Genomic DNA, 10180 nt, shown 5'->3' on the forward strand with positions numbered 1-10180 from the left:
TCTATTTTCTGACATGATCTTAGACTAGATTTGGGAGCAAAAACCCAGCAACATGGTTGAGATGGAACTGTGGCTTACAACAGACAGAGAAGGAGCAATGGGATGGAGAAATGAGGGACACGCTTCTTTCTCCTCCTCTATTCTTTTCCTTTTCCACTTGCAAAGCTCTCCTAAGACCTGAGAGCTATGTGTTTTCTTCTTTTGTCTTTTTTTTTCTTATTGGTGGTCAGTTTCACTTGCTCATAAATTATTTTTTAAAAACTTTACAAACAGATCAGTCAAGAAATAAAATCACAAATTCACATCTTAACAGTGAACAGGATAGACTCTGTTCTAAACACTTAATCCAGGGACGTCCCTGGTGGTCCAGCGTTAAGACTCTGTGCTTCCACTGCAGGGGACACAGGTTCGATCCCTGGTCAGGGAACTAAGATTTCACATGCTGTGTGGTGTGACTGAAAAATTAAACAAACACTTAATCCAAATCAATCCATTTCATCTTCACAACAATCATATGAAGCAGTTACTATTTTTATCCTCATTTCGCAGATGAGGAAACTAGGGCTCAGAGAAGTATGTTAAGTCACTAGAGGTCCATAGATAGTTGCAGAGCTTGATTTAAGTTCAAGTTGTCTGGCTCCAAACTGCATATCTTAAGTGCTATACTATACTGATTCTCATGTACATTTTAAGATTAAACACATGTAAAAAACTTTGAGTTTACACTGTTAGTTTGAGATATGCCTCAGAGGTAATACAAATAATTTTTGGCCATTTGGATTACTCTAGGAGAAATGTTTGAGGAGTGGTCTTTCACAGGCACCTCTGGAAGAAGCTGAGCCATCTTTCCAAAGACAAAGCTACTGGTTCCCCTTGCCCCGTTGTTTTTGGATCTGGCAGGAGAGGCATGGCTGAGCTATTCTGTCCACATCTTGAAAAAAGTGAAAACCCCGTCTTCGAGACAGAAAACAAGTTGTCCGAGGACACATGTCTGTGATGCCAGGCTGTTGCTCCAAATTCAGTGCTTTTCTCTCTGAAACCCTGTAATTTCACCTGAATTTTCATTCATCTGTCAAAATCCCCCTTAGAAGCCTTGTGAAGATCCAAGTGGTTTAAAGCTCACCCCTGTGCTATGGTAGCAAAGCCATTGCCCAGGCTGCGAACTTGTCACCTGCTTGTTGGGCTGGGTGACCTTGCAAAGCACACAACCTCTGCAGCTGCCAGGAGGGTACACAACTTGTAGGTACCTTCAGGAGAACTGGTTGGGAATGCAAACTGGTACAGCCACTATGGAGAACAGTGTGGAGATTCTTTAAAAAACTGGAAATAGAACTGCCATATAACCCAGCAATCCCACTGCTAGGCATACACACCAAGGAAACCAGAATTGAAAGAGACACGTGTTCATGTTCATCACAGCACTGTTTACTAGCCAGGACATGGAAGCAACCTAGATGTCCATTGGCAGACAAATGGATAAGAAAGCTGTGGTGCATATACACAATGGAATATTATTCAGCTATTAAGAAGAATGCATTTGAATCAGTTCTAATGAGGTAGATGAAACTGGAGCCTATTATACAGAGTGAAGTAAGTCAGAAAGAAAAACACCAATATAATACATTAACGCATATATATGGAATTTAGAAAGATGGTAACGATGACCCTATATGCGAGACAGCGAAAGAGACACAGATGTATAGAACAGACTTTTGGACTCTGTGGGAGAAGGCGAGGGTGGGATGATTTGAGAGAATAGCACCGAAACATGTATATTATCATATGTGAAACAGATGACCAGTCCAGGTTTGGTGCATGAGACAGGATGCTCAGGGCTGGTGCACTGGGATGACCCAGAGGGATGGGTTGGGGAGGGAGGTGGGTGGGGGGTTCAGGATGGGGGACACATGTACACCCATGGCTGATTAATGTCAATGTATGGCAAAAACCACCACAATATTGTAAAGTAATTAGCCTCCAATTAAAATAAATAATTGATTTTAAAAAAGAGAGAGAGAGAACTTGCTGCAAGGAGTATCTTTAACTTCTTCAGCTACTGTCTCTGTAGATCTGCCTAGAGGGTGTGTTTCCCAGGCCGCTCTCTGTCAGTTACTGGGCCCAGTGGGAAGACCACAGCCAGGCTACATGGGGCTCCTCTAATGGACGGGTTTTGCCCTAGGCCTGACCAAGACTTTCTCAAAGCTGCATTGCAGCCTAGGGCTCTTCCTCCCCAATCCTCCTTCTTGCTCCCTCCCCTTCACAGGTGTCAGACCTCCATCATGGTCAGAAGGCTCTTCCTGCTTCCTCATGCTCACTCCCTCTTTCCTTAAGAGTGATTTCCTCAATAAGTCTCCTGCACCGCCAATTCATCTTAGTGTGTGTTTCTTAGGTTCTAGGACCTAGAAGACTTGAATGATATACCCTCTCTACGCCATAGGCCCTACAACCCATCTGCCCCTCAACATAGCTTGTGTCTGATGGTCTTACAATTCTCCATCATTGCTGAGTGGTGGAATAGAAGTGTGACTTCCCTGTCACCACCAGGGGACATAGTGGAATCAGTGGTAGCCATAGCCAGAGGCAAGAAACAGCTGCTTTCCACATCTGGGGTTCCCACCCTATCCATACTCTGTCTCAACACCACCCACTTCCTAGCCTCCAGACCCTCTGCCTGGAGGAAATTTCAGGGTAGAGAAAAAGGACCTCAGGGCTTTGGACTAGGGTAGGAGCCCTGAGTTCCTTTTTTAAAAAATTTACTTACTTTTTTTGGCGGTGCTGCACGGCATGTGGGATCTTAGTTCCCCAACCAGGATTCGAATCCTTGTCCCCTGCAATGGAAGCACAGATTCCTAACCACTGAACCACCAGGGAAAGTGAAAGTCACTCAGTCATGTCTGACTCTTTGTGACCCCGTGGACTATACAGTCCATGGAATTTTCCAAGCCAGAATACTGGAGTGGGTAGCCATTCTCTTCTCCAGGGAATCTTCCAATCCAGAGATCGAACCTAGGTCTCCCACCCTGCAGGAGGATTCTTTCCTAGCTTAGACACCAGGGAAGCCCTAGAATACTGGAATGGGTAGCCTATTCCTTCTCCAGCGGATCTCCTGACCCAGAAATTGAATGGAGGTCTCCTGCCTTGCAAGCGCATTCTTTACCAGTTGAGATACCAGGGAAGCCCGAACCACCAGGCAAGTCCTTCTTTTTTTTAAAAAAATTGATTTTTATTAGAGTATAGTTGCTTTGAGCTTCCCAGGTGGCGCTAGTGGTAAAGAACCCTGCCTGCCAATGCAGAAGACCTAAGAGACATGAGTTGATCCCTGGGTCAGGAAGATTTCCTAGAGGAGGGCATGGCAATCCACTCCAATGCTTTTGCCTGGAGAATCCCATGAACAAAAGAGCCTCGCAGGCTATAGTCCATGGGGTCGCAAAGAGCGGGACGTGACTGCAGCGACAAAGCACGCACAGACAGTTGCTTTACAATGTGGTGTTAGTTTCTGCTGCACAGCAAGGAGCCCTGAGCTTTAATCCTGTCCCTATGGCTAAGTTCCCTTCTCTGGGCTTCAGTTTTCCCCATCTGTACAGTGTGACTTTGGCTTGACTGGCCCGGGTAGGGGAAGGGGGATATAAGGGGGTCTGGGTTTAAGAAACGCCTTGGCAGCTAGTGATGACTAAGCTAATTCTTCTGCTTGTTAGGACTTCCCAGGCGGCCCAAGTGGTAAAGAATCCACCTGCCAATGCAGGAGATGCAAGAGATGTGGGTTCGATCCCTGGGTTGGAAAGATCCCCTGGAGAAGGGCATGGCAACCCACTCTGGTCTTCCTGCCTGGAAAATCCCATGGACAGAAGAGCCTGGTAGGCCACAGCCTGTGGGGTCACAGAGTCAGACATGACTGTGAGCATGCACACACACTCGCTTCTGCTGTTGAGACCAGACCAGACGGTACAGGTTGGAAGCTCTACCTGACAGCATCAAGGGAGGCCAGGCCTAGAACCATGCCTGACTATGGTCTGATCCCACAGGTTGCTGAGTGCCATGCCTGGACTCCTGGGGGTGGCCATCTACCCCGGGACCGACAGCTCCCTGAGGAGCCATGGTCAGGGGAGGTAAGCAGACAGTAGTGACACGAGGCGGTCAGGCTGCCATAGAGGGAAGCATGGAAGTACAAGGAGGCGGTACCAGCGCCCGAAGGAGGATGGACAGGCCTCTGAGAGAAGGACTTGTGCTGGGCTTTAGAGGCAGAGGACTTCCCTAGTGGCTCAGATGGTAAAGAATCTACCTGTAATGCAGGAGACCCAGGTTCTATCCCTGAGTCGGGAAGATCCTCCCGAGTAGGAAATGGCAATCCACTCCAGTATTCTTGCCTGGAGAATTCCATGGACAGAGGAGCCTGGTGGGCTATAGTCTATGGGATTTCACAGAGTCGGACACAACTGACTGACTAACACAGTTACATTTGAAGGCGGAATAGAATTGCCCAGATAGAAAAGGGAAAGCCTTTCAAAATGGACAGAATACAAAGACTCAGAGGCATGAACCTACGTTATTTGTGTGTCCTAAAACATAAGAGAAACGGCAGGGCGGGGGTGGAGGTCAGGGAAGCGCTGAAAGAGTAAGCTGTGCCCATAAAGGACCTGCAGTAAGGTTGAGGATTTTACAGCCTTTATATTGCCCTTAGACGGCTTAGCTCCATTTTACAGATGAGGAAACTGAGGCCTCCCCAGAGATGGTGAGGGGCTTTGACAGGAATGCTCTGGGCAGTGTCAAGACCAGATCAGGCTTGGGAGCCAGAGGCCAAGTGGTCCTCTCCTTGTTGGGTGGGCAGTACCAGGGACCAGGCTCTCCCCCACCCCTCATGGCCATCTGACTTCAGGGAGCAGGGTGTCCTCAGCCCCTCCCCTTCCCCCACTCCCCATGTCCTTATCCCGCTGACGTCATGTACACATGGAAGAGAAATTCGTGGAGATTCCAGAAAGGCCAGAGCGTGGGAACCCGGACAGACGCTGCTGGCGCCGCCCCAGCAGCAGAGTGTCTGGATGCTGCCTAAGGGGCTCTGGGATGCGTCCAGGGCCTCCAGGTTCCTCTGTTACAGGCCAACCCCCAGGGCTTGAGAAATCTAGGCAAGCCCTGACCACCTGGCCCCGGGGGGCCTATGTGGAGCTTTGCGCTGCCTGCACACAGGTGTGGCAGCGTGTGGGCATCAAGACAGTGGGCCAGGCTAGTTGCTCTCAGGGGTCCCAGGCTGAGCCTGCTATAGATGAAAAAGACCCCTTTGAATTCTGCAGCCCAGGGATTGGGAAAGGAACCAAAGCAGTATTGTCCATCACTCCCCTGGACAGGGAGCTGGGAGAGTGTGTGTGTATGTGTGTGTTATAGGCAGACAAACAGACATAGACAGATGGCCCCAGCCCCCACCCTGCTGGCCCCAGGGGTGGCTGTGCACCGCCTGTTCCGCACATGTGGCTCCCAGCAGCTGCACATTCCATTAGTGACCAGCTGTGGCGGCAGCTGGGGAGGTAGGGAGTGAGCACTGATGGGTCCCAGGGGAGCAGGGGAGGAGGGCAAAGGGAGGACAGGAAGGGCCTGGGAGGAGCAGGAGTCAGGGAGGCGGTGAGGCAAGGAGGCTCAGTTTGTTCTCAGGATGGAATACTGAGTAGAAAGGCAGTGATGGGGAATGCTCGACGTCTGGGCAGGAGGCCTTGGCAGTATGTACCTTGGCAAAGAGAGCCTGGGGGAGTTCCAGGGTGGCTAGGTTCTACTTGTTCGAGGTGTTGGCACACAGGTGGACCGACACGAGTGTAAGGAGAAAGACTGTGCAGTTGGATACATAGGTCTGGCTCAGAAAAAAGGTCTGCATTAGAGATTAAAAATTAGGGAACCAGGACTTCCCTGATGGTCCAGTGGCTAAGACTCCAAGCTCCCAATGCAGGGGGTCAGGGTTTGATTCCTGGTTAGGGAACTAGATGCCACATGCTGGAACTAAAAGATTCAGCATGCCTCCACTAATACCAGGTGCAGCCCAACAGAAAGAATTGGGGAATGATTGGCTTATAAGAGGTAAAGGCATGGGAGGAGATGAATCACCTAGAGAGAAAATACATGGAGACAGAGGCTGAGCCCAAATGCTAACATTACCAAGTACTCCTTCTAAACAACAGGCATGGCGCTATGCATCTCACTTCATCTAATTCTTACAACAAGACTATGGAGTGAGTAGTTTTGTTTTCATCTCATTTTACAGATGAGAAAACCAAGGCACGGGAAATTCTTTCTTATCCCAGCTCACCTCTTGCCTCACTGTGTGGCCGCTAGGGATGTTCTGTCCCTCTTTGGGTCTCAGTGTCCACAGACACATGGAGAAGGGCAAGGGCCTGCAGAGAGAGTGCTGAGTGGCACCCAGGTGCTCCAGCCACTTCTCCCAGACCCTGGACTGGGACTGCGCCTGTTGTAACTCTGCTGTTTTCCTGTAGAGACCTTCAGGAGCCCCCAGCTCCCTCCCCATCGCTTGTCATTCACTAATATTTACCAAACACTTATTATGTGCCAAACACTGCTTTGTTAGGAGAGGATGAGGAGCAAACAGTTTGGTTTTTGCCTTTATGTCCCAGAGACAGATATTAAGTTATCACATGATTAACTACCAGCTTCCCAGGTGGCGCTAGTGGTAAGGAACCACCTGACTATGCAGGAGACATGGGTTGGATCCCTGGGTCGGGAAGATCTCCTAGAGGAGGGCATGGCAACCCATTCCAGTACTGTTGCCTGGAGAATCCCATAGACAGAAGAGCCTGGCTACAGTCCATAGGGTTACAAAGAGTCAGACACGACTGAAGCGACTCAGCACCCCCACACAATGGCTGTCCAGAGCATCTCTATGACAATCACCCTCTCCTCTAGGACGCCCAACACCTCTATCACTCTGCAGTTAGGCGCTCAGTGTCTGGCCCAGCAGAGGGCTCTGAAACCCCATTCCAACATATGGCCCATGTGCAATCTAACCACTGGCACCAAGCCATGTCTGTCTAGTTATTTGACTACCAGCCCTAGGAGAAGAAGGGGGCTGACCTAATGTGGGCTCAGGGATTACGAAAGTATCGTTTTGTGTTTGCACGTGTCTTTCTCTTAGATCCCCTGGACTGGCTGCCGAACCCGTGTTCCCGACCCTCTCTGACTTGGCCCCAGGTGCTCTATTCTTGTTCAATTTTCCTCTTCCACCCCCAGAGTTTCTCTGGGTATAGTTCACAGGGATCTAGGCTAAGTTCTCCTCCTCCTTGCTCTGCACTAGCTCTTTGAGACACCCCATGTACCCTGGAGCTTCAGCTGAGAGTCCCCAAATCCCTATTCCAGCTCAGACATCTCCCTGAGTTCTCCTCCTGGGTGTTCTCCATGGGTCACACAAGCAGTAAGGTCACAGTGCATTTACCTTCTCGTGTGTTTCTCTTTGGTGCCTGTCACCTTCACCCACTCAGTCATCCAGACAGAAGCCCTGCATCATGTGGATTTGTTTCATCTTTTTTCCCTTCTAAACCAGAACCTATTGCCTGGACTATTGTACGAGGCTTCTGATTGGTCCACCACACTCCAGGGCATGAATCTGGTGCCAGCCTACCTGGGTGGAGTCCCAACTTTACCATTTACTAGCTGTGTGATCTTGGATTAATTACTCAGCTTCCCTATGTCTCAGTACAATGGGATTAAAATAGAGTAAAAATAGTAACTTCTATTATAGGGTTGTTGTGAAGTTTAAATGGGCTTCCCTGGGCTCAGTAGGTAAAGAATCTGCCTGCAATGCAGGAGACATAGGAGAGGTGGGTTCGATCCCTGGGTCAGGAAGATACCCTGGAGGAGGACATGGCGTCCCATTCCTTGCCTGAAAAATCCCGTGGACAGAGGAGCTCGGTGGGTCCAGAGGGTTGCAAAGAGTTGGACACAACTGAGCAACTAAGAACACCTGTGAGGTTGAAACGAGTTAATACATGTCAAATAGTACAGTGCTTGATACCTGATGCAGTAAAAGCACAATAAAAATTTATTTTGGCGTTGGTATTATGATCATTTATTTATTTTACAAGTTTATTTTTAATATTTATTTATTTGGCTGCATCAGAGCTTTATTTGGCTGCATCAGAGCTCAGCTGTGGCATGCAAGATCTTCACTGTGGCCTGCGGGATCTTTTTTTTTTTTAGTTGCTGCATTCAAACTCTTAGTTGCAGCACGTAGGATTTAGTTCCCTGAGCTGTGCTCCGCTAAGTTGATTTTGTCGTCTCTGACTCTTTGTGACCCTGTGAACTGTAGCCCGCCAGGCTCCTCTGTCCATAGGATTCCCCAGGCAAGAATATTGGAGTGGGTTGCGGCGCGCTCCTCCAGGGGATCTTTCCGATCCAGGGATCCAACCCGCATCTCTTGTGTCTCCTGCATTGGCAGGCAGGTTCTTTATCACTAGCACCAGGGATCAAACACGGGCCCCTTGCATTGGGAGTGCGGAGTCTGAGCTATCAGACCACCGGGGATGTCCCTCACAACAATTTTAAATGTTTACTCTGCATGAGACACTTTACTAGGCACTAAGGGACATGATAATGAAAAACACAAGTGACTTCTACCCCCAAGAACTTCACAGTTAAGGTGGAAGCGCCTTCATAGAATCCACAGAGGGATAGTTTCCTGCTGCTCAATCCATGCCCTATTCACTTCCATCTTAAAATAAAACAAAAGCAAAAATAAACAAACCCAGATTCCACGTCTGCCTCCAGTTATTATCCTAGCTTACATTCCCATCGTAGTCAAGCATCTCAAATGAGTTTATTCTGCTCTCAAATATTTATTGCACATCTACCTAACGCCTGGCATTGTACTAGGTGCTGGAGAATCAGCAGGGAACAGGAGAGACAAGTGTCTACCCTCAATGAGTTTATCTTGTGGTGGACGACACAGATGATAAATAAATATCTCAACCTATCAGTGGTAAAGAATCCACCTGCCAATGTAGGAGATGGCAGATTTGATTCCTGGGTCAGGAAAATCCCCTGGAGAAGGAAATGGCAACTCACTCCAGTATTCTTGCCTGGGAAATTTCATGGACAAAGAGCCTGGCAAGCTACAGTCCATGAGATCGCAAAGAGACGGACACAACCGACTAACCAACAACCATGAGCTTAATAGATGTTGTAAAGTAAAATGGTGTGAGGCAGGGGGCACAAAGTGATCCGAGGATGTGTGGCCATTTTAGACAGGTGGTCAGGAAAGTCTTCTCTAAGGACGTAACATATGAACAAAGACCTGAATAAAGTGAGATGATGAGTCCGAGACAATTGGGGGAAGAGGATTCTGGGAAAATGGAACAACCAATTCGAAGTCCTGCAGCAACCACAGGCAGGAAATGTCAGCGGAAGGGCACGAAGGCTCTAGTGCATGGGTGAACAGGAAAGGGGCAGAACCCAGGGCTTGGGATGGCCTCACACCCAGGAACGCCCTGGCGGTCCTGAGAGTTACTAGGGTTGCTTTCTTTCACTCTCAGAGGTGCCCCAGTCTCACATGTCACCCTGTGTATAGGCCACGGTAAGCAGTTGGCATTTTATTCTGAATGTCATGGGAAGCTTATGGATGGTTTTGAGCAGGAAGTGATGTGATCTGACTGACGTTTTAAATGATCATGACCGAGTCCTTGAAACACCCTCTGGCTCCTGTAACCCCCACCCTTGGCTCTCCTCCACCTCCCGGCTGTTTCTTGTCAGCCTCCTCTGGCAGCTCTTTTTCTTCTACTCAGCCTCTAAATCTTGGGGGTTTCTCTAGACCAGTGGTTTTCAGTGGGTGGGGGGTGGGGTAGGGTGCAGGATTTCTCACCCAGGAGACATTTGGTATTATTATCTAAAGACATTTTTAATTGTTATGACCTGGGCAGGTACTGCTGGTATGGAGTGAGTAGAAACCAGGGATTCTACTAAACATTCTAAAGTGCACGGAACAGCCCCAGGCAATAAAGAATTTTCCAGCCCAAAATGTCAAGTGGGACTGAGGTCAAGAAACCCTGTCCTAGGGACTTCCTTGGTGGCCCAGTGGCTAAGACTCTGCACTCCCAATGCAGGGGGCCTGGGTTCAATCCCTGGTCAGGGAACTAGATTCCCATATGCCATAACTGAGTTTGCATGCCTGTACTAAAGATCCCGCGTGCTGCACGAA

This window comes from Bos indicus x Bos taurus, chromosome 3 (genome assembly GCF_003369695.1).
Source record: "Bos indicus x Bos taurus breed Angus x Brahman F1 hybrid chromosome 3, Bos_hybrid_MaternalHap_v2.0, whole genome shotgun sequence".
Taxonomy (NCBI): Eukaryota; Metazoa; Chordata; class Mammalia; order Artiodactyla; family Bovidae; genus Bos; species Bos indicus x Bos taurus.